General features: G+C 36.4%; 17 non-coding genes across 17 annotated transcripts; all 17 read left to right on the forward strand.

Moving 5' to 3' along the window:
• Positions 1 to 8580: 8580 nt before the first annotated feature.
• Positions 8581 to 8652, forward strand: trnaa-cgc (transfer RNA alanine (anticodon CGC)). The gene has a single exon. It is a non-coding gene; the product is annotated as a tRNA-Ala (tRNA).
• A 507-nt stretch (positions 8653 to 9159) lies between these two features.
• On the forward strand, positions 9160 to 9231 carry trnaa-agc (transfer RNA alanine (anticodon AGC)). Its single transcript has one exon. It is a non-coding gene; the product is annotated as a tRNA-Ala (tRNA).
• Positions 9232 to 9501: 270 nt separating this feature from the next.
• On the forward strand, positions 9502 to 9573 carry trnaa-cgc (transfer RNA alanine (anticodon CGC)). Its single transcript has one exon. It is a non-coding gene; the product is annotated as a tRNA-Ala (tRNA).
• Positions 9574 to 10417: 844 nt separating this feature from the next.
• Positions 10418 to 10489, forward strand: trnaa-ugc (transfer RNA alanine (anticodon UGC)). Its single transcript has one exon. It is a non-coding gene; the product is annotated as a tRNA-Ala (tRNA).
• Positions 10490 to 10998: 509 nt separating this feature from the next.
• On the forward strand, positions 10999 to 11070 carry trnaa-agc (transfer RNA alanine (anticodon AGC)). The gene has a single exon. It is a non-coding gene; the product is annotated as a tRNA-Ala (tRNA).
• A 270-nt stretch (positions 11071 to 11340) lies between these two features.
• On the forward strand, positions 11341 to 11412 carry trnaa-agc (transfer RNA alanine (anticodon AGC)). Its single transcript has one exon. It is a non-coding gene; the product is annotated as a tRNA-Ala (tRNA).
• Positions 11413 to 11682: 270 nt separating this feature from the next.
• On the forward strand, positions 11683 to 11754 carry trnaa-cgc (transfer RNA alanine (anticodon CGC)). The gene has a single exon. It is a non-coding gene; the product is annotated as a tRNA-Ala (tRNA).
• A 504-nt stretch (positions 11755 to 12258) lies between these two features.
• Positions 12259 to 12330, forward strand: trnaa-agc (transfer RNA alanine (anticodon AGC)). The gene has a single exon. It is a non-coding gene; the product is annotated as a tRNA-Ala (tRNA).
• Positions 12331 to 12601: 271 nt separating this feature from the next.
• Positions 12602 to 12673, forward strand: trnaa-cgc (transfer RNA alanine (anticodon CGC)). Its single transcript has one exon. It is a non-coding gene; the product is annotated as a tRNA-Ala (tRNA).
• Positions 12674 to 13178: 505 nt separating this feature from the next.
• Positions 13179 to 13250, forward strand: trnaa-agc (transfer RNA alanine (anticodon AGC)). The gene has a single exon. It is a non-coding gene; the product is annotated as a tRNA-Ala (tRNA).
• Positions 13251 to 13519: 269 nt separating this feature from the next.
• Positions 13520 to 13591, forward strand: trnaa-cgc (transfer RNA alanine (anticodon CGC)). The gene has a single exon. It is a non-coding gene; the product is annotated as a tRNA-Ala (tRNA).
• Positions 13592 to 14096: 505 nt separating this feature from the next.
• On the forward strand, positions 14097 to 14168 carry trnaa-agc (transfer RNA alanine (anticodon AGC)). The gene has a single exon. It is a non-coding gene; the product is annotated as a tRNA-Ala (tRNA).
• A 270-nt stretch (positions 14169 to 14438) lies between these two features.
• trnaa-cgc (transfer RNA alanine (anticodon CGC)) lies at positions 14439 to 14510 on the forward strand. Its single transcript has one exon. It is a non-coding gene; the product is annotated as a tRNA-Ala (tRNA).
• A 299-nt stretch (positions 14511 to 14809) lies between these two features.
• On the forward strand, positions 14810 to 14881 carry trnaa-agc (transfer RNA alanine (anticodon AGC)). Its single transcript has one exon. It is a non-coding gene; the product is annotated as a tRNA-Ala (tRNA).
• Positions 14882 to 15386: 505 nt separating this feature from the next.
• Positions 15387 to 15458, forward strand: trnaa-agc (transfer RNA alanine (anticodon AGC)). The gene has a single exon. It is a non-coding gene; the product is annotated as a tRNA-Ala (tRNA).
• Positions 15459 to 15727: 269 nt separating this feature from the next.
• On the forward strand, positions 15728 to 15799 carry trnaa-cgc (transfer RNA alanine (anticodon CGC)). The gene has a single exon. It is a non-coding gene; the product is annotated as a tRNA-Ala (tRNA).
• Positions 15800 to 16096: 297 nt separating this feature from the next.
• trnaa-agc (transfer RNA alanine (anticodon AGC)) lies at positions 16097 to 16168 on the forward strand. Its single transcript has one exon. It is a non-coding gene; the product is annotated as a tRNA-Ala (tRNA).
• Positions 16169 to 17408: the final 1240 nt, after the last annotated feature.

Consider the following 17408-nt stretch of genomic DNA (forward strand, 5'->3'; position numbering starts at 1 on the left):
TTATACAGGTAACCAGGGACGACAGATGGAATAAACTAGCTGTTTAACTATACTCTGGTGTAGAACATCTCTGTCTTTTATGATTTTAATGTCTCTATGCATTTGTCCCTTCAAATAAAGACTAAACTATTATTAGTTGAAAACCATTTCAGTGCCTCATTTTCTTCTTTTAACAGGTTACATTCTCTTTTTGTCTTTGAGGCAAAAAATGTGTCTATTTCAAATGTTACTTTTCTGTAAAACGTGTTCAAAGTAGGATGGAATGTGGTAGGAATGAAGGTGGAATTGGGCTTAAATAATGTTTGTGTAGATTCTGTCTGAATCTGAGAGTGAGAGGCAGCTTGATTGGGGTTAGTGTTGTACCAAACTTTCAGCTGGAGATTGTGATGGAAATTGTCATGGCAAATTTTATATTCATCATCATATCCTCAAATGTATGTTCATGTGTACAATTTGTCATGTTTTAATACATGACGACTCCATTAATCTTTACACTTTTGAACAGCTGAATCATGATTAAACAGTACAGATCGTATTATTCTCAGTGCAGCACAGTCTCTGCCAAGGACATACACTGACGTACACACTTATCAAGACAGATAAAGACTGGAGCCAAACCTTCTCATAACATCTTCATCATCCTCCAACATTGCCACTATGGGCATCTGACTCCCTCCCTTTTGTCTCTCACTGTTGGGACCTTTTCTTATCTGTATAAAAAGCTTAAGCTTTGAAACTGTTGGGGCGGGGCGCGGCACTTCCTTTGGACGTCCGCCTGGACGGACGCTAATTTTGTTTCACTTTGTTCCACTTTGTATTCTTTTATTTAGTTTAGAATAAAATCATTTTTTATTAAATCATCAATGCTTCTCCTGGATTCTATCATTCAACCAGAGCAATGAATCATGTCTCAAATGAGGTCAACCGTAAATTCTGCCGTAACAATTGGCGATCACGAACAGGACCATCTTCTGTCCACCCCTCGGACAGAGACTGGAGCACGAACCATCGGTTGAACCTCAAACACCAATTCGGACTAAGGTAAAGCTGCCTTTATAAATATATATATATATGTAAATTTTCATTTACATATATATATATTCGCTCTGTGTTGATTTTTTTTTGAACCAGTCAAGCATTGTATTGATTTTCAGCTTTGAGCTTTGATTTTGATCCTCAGCTGTTCTGTGTTTTGACGCAGTGAATAGCCATGAGAAAGGCTCAAATGGTTGAGGTTCTGTGCTTTTTAATGCTGTAGGTTCTCTCTGGTTTTCTTCGGGCTCGGATATTTTGTTTAGGTCATTATTTACTTTGGTTTTGTTCGGACTCCCACAGCCTGTGAGGTCCTGACCATAGATAGACGGGCAACCAAAGTTTCCAAAACATCCCAGCGGTGTCATGATCTGAGTTCACCTCTGTACCGAAAGCAAAATAGATTAAAACCCCGAACCTAACCTAAATTGTGTTTCTGTGAATCAAACAGATGAACAACCCAATAAACAAATAATATATGCATACGCATATACAATCTTGGTATGATGTGAACTCAGATCATGCTTTCAGGCGAGTTTTACTTTTTTTTATCTTTGTTTTTATTTTGTTTAAACGTGGAATCAGATTTCTCCCTTTGGCTTGGCTTTAATGCTTTCATTTGACGAGTGTCAGCTTTTGAGAAAGGGAGAGAAATACAGAGAGCCAAACACACACACACGTCGCTGCTGTGTTTTTCTTTTTTTTTGGACGTGTGGCCACACACACACACACACACACACACACACACACACACACACACACACACGTACAGAGAGAGAGAAAGGGACAGAGAGAGAGCACACACACAGGCACGCGCACGGGCGCACGCACACGCACAGAGAGCCACACCCAACAGAGAGAGAGAGAGAGGTGGCGCCCCTCACTGGCCAGTTTAGTGCACTACACACTTGTGACACAACATTGTGATTTCTCACTTCTCCCCTGCCGATAGAATAGTGCCATTACACACAGACACTATTTTTATTTTTATTTTAAATTTTATTTTGATTTCATGTTTGATGGGCAACACACACACACACACACAGATGAATACAGTATTTCATTTTATTTTATTTTAATATTACTGTTACCATCATTATCATTTTTTATTATTTAAATTGTTAGTTTCTGTTGGCTTTGTGGTTGTCCCCTGAAGAAACGACATCTTCAATGAAAGAATGAAATCACCTTCAACTCTTACGCTAATGGAATGTCAACATCATTCAAAGGACCAAGCATCAGAAGGAAATGGACAATCAAAGGTGTGTGACCTTTCAGGACTCAAGGACTCAACTCCCATTCAGCAAAGCAATGCTGAAATAACTCGCTCAGTCCCAAGTCAACTCTTCATCGTCTATGAATGGGCCGCATGCCAATGCTGGATTAACACATCCTGCCCCATCATCAAAGACTGAGAACCTGTGGGCGTCGGAGTGGTTGGACACTCCCCCACCAATGAGTTGCGAGTTAAATGCCACGACTACTGCCTGAATGATGGGCAGCAACTGCAGACTGGTCACACGTCTGCTGGAAATCTTCACCAAAAAGACACTGTTTCAAAAGCCACAAGGATACCAAGCAACAAGAAGTCCACCACAGCCTTTGGTGGTAGAGCTAAATCACTTTAGCCTTGAACTTTGGCATGGAGGGGGACAACTAGCAAATAGCCAACAAGCTTCTCCTTCGCACAATACTAACCCCTCTATCTTCTGACTGTGCACTAGATTATTTTGTTTTCATTTATTCTCTCACACGCAGACAGACCAGACATACAGTCACACACCCACATTCACAACTATGAACTTCACACAGAACCCTTCTGTTTGCCACATGAGATCAAGTGTGCCCATCATTTATCTTTGCTTTTATTCATTATGTTGCTCATTTATTTACACTGCTTTGGCCTTTATGAGAAAACAACAAACAAAGGGGAAGAAAATAGTGTTACTGATAAGGTTGTTTTTGTTTACATTTCTTTCATTTATTTTCTTGATTGAGGGGAGGCCCCCCACAATGCAAGATATGGTTACATCTGCTGAAGACAGAGCCCTCTGTTGCCTCAGCTTTAGGAGCTGAAGTTTTAATTTTTATTGGCCATGATTTTTTTTGAGCTCACACGTTTTTCTCCTTTGTTATTTCTGAACGATTCTTCTTTTTCTCTTTTGTTTTTACTCAATTTCAGGAAAATTGAGACAGAGATTGAGGACTGCAGCCTCAACAAGTTTAAATTTTGACATTTTTTTGACCGATACCCTCGTAAACAATCTGTACCTTACCCTTTTTGAAGCTGCTTGCGACAGACAGCCTAGTTCAACATTCATTGTTTTCATTTTGCGCGCTTCCCCCTTACCGCGTCGGACTGTCTGGCCGGCCCAAAGCCACTCGACAGCAGGGGGGGGGTACCAAATTTTTCCTGAGAAAAATGTCCCATTAGTTGCTATGAGTACATAGGCAATTACTTTTCAAACAAGAAGTCCTGGTTTAATGTGCAGAAAAAGGATAAACCTTGCTAGGGAAAGCGCTCTTCGGGGGATAGTGGTCCACCTGATTTGATACATGCTTGGTAACCGAAGACCGTTCTGAACAAATTTCTACGTTCCCTTAGAGTGAGGGTTAAGAGAGGTTGCGTGCTCCCGTTCAATGTTGAGTGATATTAGAGGTGCCCAGAAAGTTCTGACAGTTGAGTTTCCCTCAGGTTGCAGACCGAGGTTGAGTAGACTGCCGATTCAGAGGTTTTTTTCTTAGACTTCTGGAGTTTATGGTGGTTGAGTTATTCCCAAACTCTTATTCTTCAAGAGTGGCGGTTGAGTAGACTGCCGATTCAGAGGTTTTTTTCTTAGACTTCTGGAGTTTATGGTGGTTGAGTTATTCCCAAACTCTTATTTTTCAAGAGCGGTGGTTGAGTTTCCTGCTGATTCAGAGATTCTTTTTTACATTTCTGGAGATGGACAGCGGTTGAGTTTCCCCCGCGGACCGGGGTTGAGTTTGGTTATTGTGCATGGCCGTGCGATTGCTGCCTGATCAGCAGCTAGTAGACTGTCAGTACTGCAAGGGACAATACTCTAAGTGTAGACTCCGCCAAGGCGGAAGTAAAAAGGAGCGTACCTCTTAGTAATCAGACGATACCAGTAAAAAGCAATTAATTAACACTAAAAGGTTGCCAAGCATGAGGGGGCAATAAGAGCTCATTGACCCCGAGAGAGGAGGTGGACTGGCTATCGCCATTGGTGGGTTAGATGAGACCTATATTCTACTTAGACACTATGCAGCAAAACCTTGTGAATGCATGGACGTGAAAATTGAGGCATGAACGTGTGCGGTGCATGAGTGACTGAATGATGACACGTTACGTATGCCTGAGAGAACCGCGTTGTGAGTGCGAATGTGCCGTGGACGTGTCATTGAGTGATTGACCGATGAATGGCTGTTTGACCACACATGTTCCTCTGTTTCACCTTCTTTTCCTCCTGGGTTTTGATGCACTTGATCTTCTCCCTGTTTTTGCCAATTATGTAGTGGGGTGTTCAGAAAACACTGCTGCTTGTTAAAAGAACTATGGTTTTAGGCCTTGGGCCTTCTAAAAAGTTTACCAGGTTTTAAAGGGTTTTTTCTGGGTGTTTAAAAACACCAAACGACATTTTTTATATATGATACCACTTTCAGTGGAATGACTGGCTTTGACCTTGACTGACCTTACATGTTCAGTGTCCATGTTTTTTTGTTGTTATATGTGTATACTCGTTGTGGTGTGCACTTGTCTATGTCTTCGTCTTAGTTGTTGTTATTATGTAGCTTTTTCCAAAATACAGGTCGCTGTAAGGAGACGAATCAGATCCAACTAAAGAAAAGAGATATTTTAAATTATCCAGTTAAGTCTTAATGGTTTCCTCTCTTTCTGTTTCTGAGTGTTTCCTAACAGAATGCCACCGCCTTCTCGACTCCGATCCTTCCTCCAGCCGCCATGCCTGGTCACTGCTTGTTATGATGAAGGATGAGAATTAAAGGGAAGTATTGTCCATAACTGTAACTGGGAAACAAAGGGGAAATAGATTGAAATAGACACGTGACAATATGACATATTGTGGATGTTCTAACATAATATCTATTCCAGAGACTACAGCGACTTCCAATCCAACTGCGAAAGTGGGGACAGATCTTCAAATTTCCAAAAGGAGCGTACAGTTGACCCTGGCTTTGACCTTTATGGCTGAGGAGAAGGAGGTCGAGGAGGTTGGAGGGCACAAAGGCAGGCGGACACAAGAGAGAGGAAAACGGAGACACATCCAAAATGATCAGATAAGTGATTTTCCAATGATATTTATCATATGGTTTTAAGAATCCAAATGTATTCTTATGTAAAAAAAGGGAAGGGAGGGGCCAACGTCCCTCTGATTTTTTATTTATATTTTATCATAGGAAAATATACACCAAACCCTCCAACTATTTTCTTCTTGTTCCACCAGCACTTAGCGTGCAAGACCATAAAACACCTTCACTGGGTTTAGACACTTTTAAGGGAAAAATTAAGTGTTCTCAACATTGGGTTGGTGGCCCAATCTGGGTCGCCTGAGATTTAAAAAAGGGTCCTCCTGAAATTCTTGATAATTGATTGAAATAAGTTTAAAGTTGAGTAACTTCCAAGCATTTAAGGAAGCTCTCCAAACCGTGCTGGGGCTCGTCACCCCTACGAATGGGATAAATACAGAGAGCAAAAGACAATTTGATTGTTCGACTCAACTTAACTTTAATTCTGTCTAACCTTAAAGGGCCAATAATCTCGCTAAACTCTGGTTCAGACACAGAATAGGAGACACTTTTGCCACCAATTGACCTTCAAAATTAAGTAAATTACATCTCAAATAATAATTATGAGGGAAAATAATGAAATAAATGAACTGACAAATTCAGCTCTATAAAAGAATTGCTATGTAATTAGGTGTGGAGTGTTAACATTATTCAGAATAAATAAAGGATAGAATAAGATTTCTCCTTCACAAATAAGAGATAGCAAAGAAAATGAAACAAACAATTTAAATAAATAAATAACATTATTTATTTATTTGGTTAAACTCATTTAGCTTTCTCACATCTCCATGTCTCCCAATTGTATGTATTCATCTTGAGAAGACATGTAATCACACTCCACACTTCTCCGTCTGACTTGCATGTCCTTCTCCGTCCGACTTGCATGTCCTTGTAAACAGTGGTTCTCAAATTGTTGCTTCTCACCAGGTAAGTAGATGTACCACAGATAATCACTGCAACTCCAGCTATGCTTCTTCTTACTCCAGGAAAAGAAAATCGAATTAATACTTCCTGCTTTTCTTTCAGCCTCATATTTTCCCACTCGCGTGCGAATGGGCTACAGAGCTAGCATGGCTAAAAGCTCACTAACCCACACCTAACCATTGTGTGATTGTGCAGCAGCACCTTTTAGGATCTGAAAAGCTCTCAGATCCTGACCTCTGACCTGTCTCTGCCTTCCTGGCCATACTAACTATTCATTTAGTTAGTTAACTAAACCTAACACCCCTAAACTTTTATTCTATTCTATTCTATTCTATTCTATTCTATTTTATTTTTTATTTTATTTTATTTTATTTTATTTTATTTTATTTTATTTTTTATTTTATTTTATTTTATTTTATTTTATTTTATTTTATTTTGGGTGAGTGTTTTTCCCCCCCACCCCCTTTTTTTTCTGTCCAGGTACCAGCTAAAGCCTACCAGGTACCAGGTACCAGCTAAAGCCTCAGTAGTGGGATCGCGCATGTGTTCAGGTACCAGCCAATCCCAAGAGTTTTGTTTTGGTGTTTTTCCCCCTCTTCTGTTCAGGTACCTTCCGATCCCAAGAGAGGTTGCCAGGTGTGTGGAGACTACCCTTCCTCAGACAACAACCAATCATCTACAACGCCAACCGGAACGACCCACACGGCAGTGAAGGTCGCGGAGCAGGCAACATGGATCCAAGATGATTGCCGACACCAGCTGATGCTGAGACGGAGGCTGACCGAACAATGAAGGGGGAACCGACAAGGCCACTGAGACACACACACAAGAAAACTCTCTAGAACAAGGGCCTAGCTTTGTTTATAAGCCACACCAAATGCTCATAGCTAGGTTGAGGGAGGACAAGCTCAAACCTAGCTGCAGGAATACAGTCATAAACCCTTCTGCTACGATTGAGGAAAATACTCAAGGTTCTTCACTCATGATGCTATTGGTTACCCCAGTTACCACTGAACTCAGCCGATGAAGACGAGTGATGTCCTTGATGCAAATGATGATTTTTGCTTATCTAGATGCAATAAAGGATGATTTTTGATGATTCATGATATATCTGTGCCTCACAAAAGTTAACCCTGACAGACAGCAAAGGTGGAATATAATAATTTTGTTTCTTGATTTGGTCGTTGAGGCGACCAAAAGTGGGGAATGTCATGGCAAATTTTATATTCATCATCATATCCTCAAATGTATGTTCATGTGTACAATTTGTCATGTTTTAATACATGACGACTCCATTAATCTTTACACTTTTGAACAGCTGAATCATGATTAAACAGTACAGATCGTATTATTCTCAGTGCAGCACAGTCTCTGCCAAGGACATACACTGACGTACACACTTATCAAGACAGATAAAGACTGGAGCCAAACCTTCTCATAACATCTTCATCATCCTCCAACATTGCCACTATGGGCATCTGACTCCCTCCCTTTTGTCTCTCACTGTTGGGACCTTTTCTTATCTGTATAAAAAGCTTAAGCTTTGAAACTGTTGGGGCGGGGCGCGGCACTTCCTTTGGACGTCCGCCTGGACGGACGCTAATTTTGTTTCACTTTGTTCCACTTTGTATTCTTTTATTTAGTTTAGAATAAAATCATTTTTTATTAAATCATCAATGCTTCTCCTGGATTCTATCATTCAACCAGAGCAATGAATCATGTCTCAAATGAGGTCAACCGTAAATTCTGCCGTAACAAAATGAAACAAGTTTATCTTGGTTTGAAATTCTTTGGTTGTGTTTGTGGAGGCAAAAGTTAGACTTTTAGACAGCACAGAGACATGACTGGGTGTGAGTGGAACACCTGATATGTTAATCACCTGTTCATTCTGGTTTTGCTCCTGGTTTATCTGCCATGACTTTGAGAAATGTACTTCTCTCTTTTTTTGTAGCTTTTCTTTTACAGCTTTTCTGAGCTCTAATTTAATACATGTTTAGAAAATCTCTATGTATCAATCCTGTATAATGCATTTTTCATGTTCTTAAACATCACTGAATGAACAGCTCTACAGATTTTAATTGTAAATGTGTAACATTTCACTTGGTCATGTGACCTGTTGAAAATCTTTAAAGGATTCTGCATTTTAATTCCAGTTTAAGTGTGCACATCATATTTAGACTAGTTTTTAGGGTCTTTTCTCAGAAAAAAAAAAAAAATCCAAATTTGTTCAAGTCTTATGCCTTATTATTACCTTAAGTCCAATTTTGGGAATTTGCAACTTTTTTCTCATTTTTTTTCTCATTTTCATACACAAAGACAGGGGATGTAGCTCAGTGGTAGAGCTCATGCTTCGCATGTATGAGGCCCCAGGTTCAATCCCTGGCATCTCCAAGTATCAATAACTCAAGCATTGTGAATTTGTATACCTTCTTTCTAAATTGGGTGTTTGCCACTTTTACTCATTTTTCATGCCCTTCTGCATTTTATTTCCAGTTTAAGTGTGCACATCATATTTAGACTAGTTTTTAGAGTCTTTTGATAGCCTTTTCTCAGACAAAAAAAAAAAAAAAACAAAATTTTTTCAAGTCTTATACCTTTACTTCCGATTTTGGGCATTTACAACTTTTTTCTCATTTTTTTTCCTCATTTTTAATCAAGCCACTTCACTCATTTTTAATTCCCTTCTGCATTTTAATTCCAGTTTAAGTGTGCACATCATATTTAGACTATTTTTTTAGAGTCTTTTGATAGCCTTTTCTCAGAAAAAAAAAAAAAATCCAAATTTGTTCAAGTCTTATGCCTTATTATTACCTTAAGTCCAATTTTGTGCATTTGCAACTTAAGTCACATTTTTTTATTTTATTTTTTTTTTTTTTCTCATTTTTTGTGAACATAATTGGGGATGTAGCTCAGTGGTAGAGCGCATGCTTAGCATGTATGAGGCCCCAGGTTCAATCCCTGGCATCTCCAAGGAACAAAAACTCATGGATTGTGAAGTTCCATACCTTCTTTCTGAAATGGGTGTTTGCCACATTTTTCTCATTTTTCATGCCCTTCTGCATTTTAATCCCAGTTTAAGTGTGCACATCATATTTAGACTAGTTTTTAGGGTCTTTTCTCAGAAAAAAAAAAAAAAATCCAAATTTGTTCAAGTCTTATGCCTTATTATTACCTTAAGTCCAATTTTGGGAATTTGCAACTTTTTTCTCATTTTTTTTCTCATTTTCATACACAAAGACAGGGGATGTAGCTCAGTGGTAGAGCTCATGCTTCGCATGTATGAGGCCCCAGGTTCAATCCCTGGCATCTCCAAGTATCAATAACTCAAGCATTGTGAATTTGTATGCCTTCTTTCTAAATTGGGTGTTTGCCACTTTTACTCATTTTTCATGCCCTTCTGCATTTTATTTCCAGTTTAAGTGTGCACATCATATTTAGACTAGTTTTTAGAGTCTTTTGATAGCCTTTTCTCAAAAAAAAAAAAAAAAAAAACAAAATTTTTTCAAGTCTTATACCTTTACTTCCGATTTTGGGCATTTACAACTTTTTTCTCATTTTTTTTCCTCATTTTTAATCAAGCCACTTTACTCATTTTTAATTCCCTTCTGCATTTTAATTCCAGTTTAAGTGTGCACATCATATTTAGACTAGTTTTTAGAGTCTTTTGATAGCCTTTTCTCAGAAAAAAAAAAAAATCCAAATTTGTTCAAGTCTTATGCCTTATTATCACCTTAAGTCCAATTTTGTGCATTTGCAACTTAAGTCACATTTTTTTATTTTATTTTATTTTTTTTCTCATTTTTTGTGAACATAATTGGGGATGTAGCTCAGTGGTAGAGCGCATGCTTAGCATGTATGAGGCCCCAGATTCAATCCCTGGCATCTCCAAGGAACAAAAACTCATGGATTGTGAAGTTCCATACCTTCTTTCTGAAATGGGTGTTTGTCACATTTTTCTCATTTTTCATGCCCTTCTGAATTTTAATTCCAGTTTAAGTGTGCACATCATATTTAGACTAGTTTTTAGGGTCTTTTCTCAGAAAAAAAAAAAAATCCAAATTTGTTCAAGTCTTATGCCTTATTATTACCTTAAGTCCAATTTTGGGAATTTGCAACTTTTTTCTCATTTTTTTTCTCATTTTCATACACAAAGACAGGGGATGTAGCTCAGTGGTAGAGCTCATGCTTTGCATGTATGAGGCCCCAGGTTCAATCCCTGGCATCTCCAAGTATCAATGAATCAAGCATTGTGAATTTGTATGCCTTCTTTCTAAATTGGGTGTTTGCCACTTTTACTCATTTTTCATGCCCTTCTGCATTTTATTTCCAGTTTAAATGTGCACATCATATTTAGACTAGTTTTTAGAGTCTTTTGATAGCCTTTTCTCAGAAAAAAAAAAAAAAAAAAAACAAAATTTTTTCAAGTCTTATACCTTTACTTCCGATTTTGGGCATTTACAACTTTTTTCTCATTTTTTTTCCCTCATTTTTAATCAAGCCACTTCACTCATTTTTAATTCCCTTCTGCATTTTAATTCCAGTTTAAGTGTGCACATCATATTTAGACTATTTTTTTAGAGTCTTTTGATAGCCTTTTCTCAGAAAAAAAAAAAAAATCCAAATTTGTTCAAGTCTTATGCCTTATTATTACCTTAAGTCCAATTTTGTGCATTTGCAACTTAAGTCACATTTTTTTATTTTATTTTTTTTTTTTTCTCATTTTTTGTGAATATAATTGGGGATGTAGCTCAGTGGTAGAGCGCATGCTTAGCATGTATGAGGCCCCAGGTTCAATCCCTGGCATCTCCAAGGAACAAAAACTCATGGATTGTGAAGTTCCATACCTTCTTTCTGAAATGGGTGTTTGTCACATTTTTCTCATTTTTCATGCCCTTCTGCATTTTAATCCCAGTTTAAGTGTGCACATCATATTTAGACTAGTTTTTAGGGTCTTTTCTCAGAAAAAAAAAAAAAAATCCAAATTTGTTCAAGTCTTATGCCTTATTATTACCTTAAGTCCAATTTTGGGAATTTGCAACTTTTTTCTCATTTTTTTTCTCATTTTCACACACAAAGACAGGGGATGTAGCTCAGTGGTAGAGCGCATGCTTAGCATGTATGAGGCCCCAGGTTCAATCCCTGGCATCTCCAAGGAACAAAAACTCATGGATTGTGAAGTTCCATACCTTCTTTCTGAAATGGGTGTTTGTCACATTTTTCTCATTTTTCATGCCCTTCTGCATTTTAATCCCAGTTTAAGTGTGCACATCATATTTAGACTAGTTTTTAGGGTCTTTTCTCAGAAAAAAAAAAAAAAATCCAAATTTGTTCAAGTCTTATGCCTTATTATTACCTTAAGTCCAATTTTGGGAATTTGCAAATTTTTTCTCATTTTTTTTCTCATTTTCATACACAAAGACAGGGGATGTAGCTCAGTGGTAGAGCTCATGCTTCGCATGTATGAGGCCCCAGGTTCAATCCCTGGCATCTCCAAGTATCAATAAATCAAGCATTGTGAATTTGTATGCCTTCTTTCTAAATTGGGTGTTTGCCACTTTTACTCATTTTTCATGCCCTTCTGCATTTTATTTCCAGTTTAAGTGTGCACATCATATTTAGACTAGTTTTTAGAGTCTTTTGATAGCCTTTTCTCAGACAAAAAACAAAAAAAAACAAAATTTTTTCAAGTCTTATACCTTTACTTCCGATTTTGGGCATTTACAACTTTTTTCTCATTTTTTTTCCTCATTTTTAATCAAGCCACTTCACTCATTTTTAATTCCCTTCTGCATTTTAATTCCAGTTTAAGTGTGCACATCATATTTAGACTATTTTTTTAGAGTCTTTTGATAGCCTTTTCTCAGAAAAAAAAAAAAAATCCAAATTTGTTCAAGTCTTATGCCTTATTATTACCTTAAGTCCAATTTGTGCATTTGCAACTTAAGTCACATTTTTTTATTTTATTTTTTTTTTTTCTCATTTTTTGTGAACATAATTGGGGATGTAGCTCAGTGGTAGAGCGCATGCTTAGCATGTATGAGGCCCCAGGTTCAATCCCTGGCATCTCCAAGGAACAAAAACTCATGGATTGTGAAGTTCCATACCTTCTTTCTGAAATGGGTGTTTGCCACATTTTTCTCATTTTTCATGCCCTTCTGCATTTTAATCCCAGTTTAAGTGTGCACATCATATTTAGACTAGTTTTTAGGGTCTTTTCTCAGAAAAAAAAAAAAAAAATCCAAATTTGTTCAAGTCTTATGCCTTATTATTACCTTAAGTCCAATTTTGGGAATTTGCAACTTTTTTCTCATTTTTTTTCTCATTTTCATACACAAAGACAGGGGATGTAGCTCAGTGGTAGAGCTCATGCTTCGCATGTATGAGGCCCCAGGTTCAATCCCTGGCATCTCCAAGTATCAATAACTCAAGCATTGTGAATTTGTATACCTTCTTTCTAAATTGGGTGTTTGCCACTTTTACTCATTTTTCATGCCCTTCTGCATTTTATTTCCAGTTTAAGTGTGCACATCACATTTAGACTAGTTTTTAGAGTCTTTTGATAGCCTTTTCTCAGACAAAAAAAAAAAAAAACAAAATTTTTTCAAGTCTTATACCTTTACTTCCGATTTTGGGCATTTACAACTTTTTTCTCATTTTTTTTCCTCATTTTTAATCAAGCCACTTCACTCATTTTTAATTCCCTTCTGCATTTTAATTCCAGTTTAAGTGTGCACATCATATTTAGACTATTTTTTTAGAGTCTTTTGATAGCCTTTTCTCAGAAAAAAAAAAAAAATCCAAATTTGTTCAAGTCTTATGCCTTATTATTACCTTAAGTCCAATTTTGTGCATTTGCAACTTAAGTCACATTTTTTTATTTTATTTTTTTTTTTTCTCATTTTTTTGTGAACATAATTGGGGATGTAGCTCAGTGGTAGAGCGCATGCTTAGCATGTATGAGGCCCCAGGTTCAATCCCTGGCATCTCCAAGGAACAAAAACTCATGGATTGTGAAGTTCCATACCTTCTTTCTGAAATGGGTGTTTGCCACATTTTTCTCATTTTTCATGCCCTTCTGCATTTTAATCCCAGTTTAAGTGTGCACATCATATTTAGACTAGTTTTTAGGGTCTTTTCTCAGAAAAAAAAAAAAAATCCAAATTTGTTCAAGTCTTATGCCTTATTATTACCTTAAGTCCAATTTTGGGAATTTGCAACTTTTTTCTCATTTTTTTTCTCATTTTCATACACAAAGACAGGGGATGTAGCTCAGTGGTAGAGCTCATGCTTCGCATGTATGAGGCCCCAGGTTCAATCGCTGGCATCTCCAAGTATCAATAACTCAAGCATTGTGAATTTGTATGCCTTCTTTCTAAATTGGGTGTTTGCCACTTTTACTCATTTTTCATGCCCTTCTGCATTTTATTTCCAGTTTAAGTGTGCACATCATATTTAGACTAGTTTTTAGAGTCTTTTGATAGCCTTTTCTCAGACAAAAAAAAAAAAAAAACAAAATTTTTTCAAGTCTTATACCTTTACTTCCGATTTTGGGCATTTACAACTTTTTTCTCATTTTTTTTTCCTCATTTTTAATCAAGCCACTTTACTCATTTTTAATTCCCTTCTGCATTTTAATTCCAGTTTAAGTGTGCACATCATATTTAGACTATTTTTTTAGAGTCTTTTGATAGCCTTTTCTCAGAAAAAAAAAAAAATCAAAATTTGTTCAAGTCTTATGCCTTATTATCACCTTAAGTCCAATTTTGTGCATTTGCAACTTAAGTCACATTTTTTTATTTTATTTTATTTTTTTCTCATTTTTTGTGAACATAATTGGGGATGTAGCTCAGTGGTAGAGCGCATGCTTAGCATGTATGAGGCCCCAGGTTCAATCCCTGGCATCTCCAAGGAACAAAAACTCATGGATTGTGAAGTTCCATACCTTCTTTCTGAAATGGGTGTTTGTCACATTTTTCTCATTTTTCATGCCCTTCTGAATTTTAATTCCAGTTTAAGTGTGCACATCATATTTAGACTAGTTTTTAGGGTCTTTTCTCAGAAAAAAAAAAAAAAATCCAAATTTGTTCAAGTCTTATGCCTTATTATTACCTTAAGTCCAATTTTGGGAATTTGCAACTTTTTTCTCATTTTTTTTCTCATTTTCATACACAAAGACAGGGGATGTAGCTCAGTGGTAGAGCTCATGCTTCGCATGTATGAGGCCCCAGGTTCAATCCCTGGCATCTCCAAGTATCAATAACGCAAGCATTGTGAATTTGTATGCCTTCTTTCTAAATTGGGTGTTTGCCACTTTTACTCATTTTTCATGCCCTTCTGCATTTTATTTCCAGTTTAAGTGTGCACATCATATTTAGACTATTTTTTTAGAGTCTTTTGATAGCCTTTTCTCAGAAAAAAAAAAAAAAATCCAAATTTGTTCAAGTCTTATGCCTTATTATTACCTTAAGTCCAATTTTGTGCATTTGCAACTTAAGTCACATTTTTTTATTTTATTTTTTTTTTTTTCTCATTTTTTGTGAACATAATTGGGGATGTAGCTCAGTGGTAGAGCGCATGCTTAGCATGTATGAGGCCCCAGGTTCAATCCCTGGCATCTCCAAGGAACAAAAACTCATGGATTGTGAAGTTCCATACCTTCTTTCTAAATTGGGTGTTTGCCACTTTTACTCATTTTTCATGCCCTTCTGCATTTTATTTCCAGTTTAAGTGTGCACATCATATTTAGACTAGTTTTTAGAGTCTTTTGATAGCCTTTTCTCAGAAAAAAAAAAAAAAAAAACAAAATTTTTTCAAGTCTTATACCTTTACTTCCGATTTTGGGCATTTACAACTTTTTTCTCATTTTTTTTCCTCATTTTTAATCAAGCCACTTTACTCATTTTTAATTCCCTTCTGCATTTTAATTCCAGTTTAAGTGTGCACATCATATTTAGACTATTTTTTTAGAGTCTTTTGATAGCCTTTTCTCAGAAAAAAAAAAAAATCAAAATTTGTTCAAGTCTTATGCCTTATTATCACCTTAAGTCCAATTTTGTGCATTTGCAACTTAAGTCACATTTTTTTATTTTATTTTATTTTTTTTCTCATTTTTTGTGAACATAATTGGGGATGTAGCTCAGTGGTAGAGCGCATGCTTAGCATGTATGAGGCCCCAGGTTCAATCCCTGGCATCTCCAAGGAACAAAAACTCATGGATTGTGAAGTTCCATACCTTCTTTCTGAAATGGGTGTTTGTCACATTTTTCTCATTTTTCATGCCCTTCTGAATTTTAATTCCAGTTTAAGTGTGCACATCATATTTAGACTAGTTTTTAGGGTCTTTTCTCAGAAAAAAAAAAAAAATCCAAATTTGTTCAAGTCTTATGCCTTATTATTACCTTAAGTCCAATTTTGGGAATTTGCAACTTTTTTCTCATTTTTTTTCTCATTTTCATACACAAAGACAGGGGATGTAGCTCAGTGGTAGAGCTCATGCTTCGCATGTATGAGGCCCCAGGTTCAATCCCTGGCATCTCCAAGTATCAATAACGCAAGCATTGTGAATTTGTATGCCTTCTTTCTAAATTGGGTGTTTGCCACTTTTACTCATTTTTCATGCCCTTCTGCATTTTATTTCCAGTTTAAGTGTGCACATCATATTTAGACTATTTTTTTAGAGTCTTTTGATAGCCTTTTCTCAGAAAAAAAAAAAAAATCCAAATTTGTTCAAGTCTTATGCCTTATTATTACCTTAAGTCCAATTTTGTGCATTTGCAACTTAAGTCACATTTTTTATTTTATTTTTTTTTTTTTCTCATTTTTTGTGAACATAATTGGGGATGTAGCTCAGTGGTAGAGCGCATGCTTAGCATGTATGAGGCCCCAGGTTCAATCCCTGGCATCTCCAAGGAACAAAAACTCATGGATTGTGAAGTTCCATACCTTCTTTCTGAAATGGGTGTTTGCCACATTTTTCTCATTTTTCATGCCCTTCTGCATTTTAATCCCAGTTTAAGTGTGCACATCATATTTAGACTAGTTTTTAGGGTCTTTTCTCAGAAAAAAAAAAAAATCCAAATTTGTTCAAGTCTTATGCCTTATTATTACCTAAAGTCCAATTTTGGGCATTTGCAACTTAATTCACATTTTTTTTTTTCTCATTTTTTGTAAAGCCAACAGGGGATTTAGCTCAGTGGTAGAGTGCATGCTTAGCATGTATGAGGCCCCAAGTTCAATCCCTGGCATCTCAATGGAACAAAAACTCATGGATTGTCACATTCTATGGCTTCTTTCTGCAATGGGTGTTTGTCATATATTTCTCATTTTTCATGCCCTTCTGCATTTTATTTCCAGTTTAAAACTCTGAATACTTAGGCATTGCTTTTCTTGTGAATCCAGGCTCTTCCATAATTTCACTCCACATACTGACAGACGTATAATTCTCATTGCATCATGGTCCACAAAATGTTTAGCTTTGTTCATAATTGAGAGGCTTTTTGAAAATTTGCTTTTCATGTCTGATTTTGGCTTTTCATGTCAGTTTATTGTCAATTATTACCCCAAGAAATTTATTTTCAGGAACATTTTCTTGTTAAATATCATCTATTTTTATTTTTGGATTATCTTTAATTACCAAATATCCTTACTTTGTTTTATTTATGTTTACAATGAATTTATTACGATCTATTAACAAAGGGGATGAAGTTACGCTCCAAAGTTGGGTTAAATTACTGTGTCTTGCATTGTTGTTAGTGAGGATATTTCAGAACAAGTTTGTTCAAGCACACAGGTTGTGATGGTTCAGGTATTTGAATATATTTATATACACACCAGGGTTTTTCAATCTTGGGGTCGTGACCCAATCTGGGGTCGCCTGAAGCGTGTAGTGATAGTAATTATTGTTTTTATTTATCTATTTTTGCACAATTTAAAAAACAATACATAACATCAGAGAAATAGACATGCAGTGTAAGAAGAAGCTGAAAGAGCTTAAAAATGTATTATTCTTTTTCAAAGTGAAACACCACACACAATTTCAAACAATATAAATATTGTTCAAATAAAATGCAGTATAAAAAATAACTGAGCTGACTCATATTATCACTTTGTACACTAATATTTACTTCTCTGTATTTGTAACAGAAAAA

The sequence above is a fragment of the Gouania willdenowi genome, unplaced genomic scaffold (genome assembly GCF_900634775.1).
Source record: "Gouania willdenowi unplaced genomic scaffold, fGouWil2.1 scaffold_87_arrow_ctg1, whole genome shotgun sequence".
Taxonomy (NCBI): Eukaryota; Metazoa; Chordata; class Actinopteri; order Blenniiformes; family Gobiesocidae; genus Gouania; species Gouania willdenowi.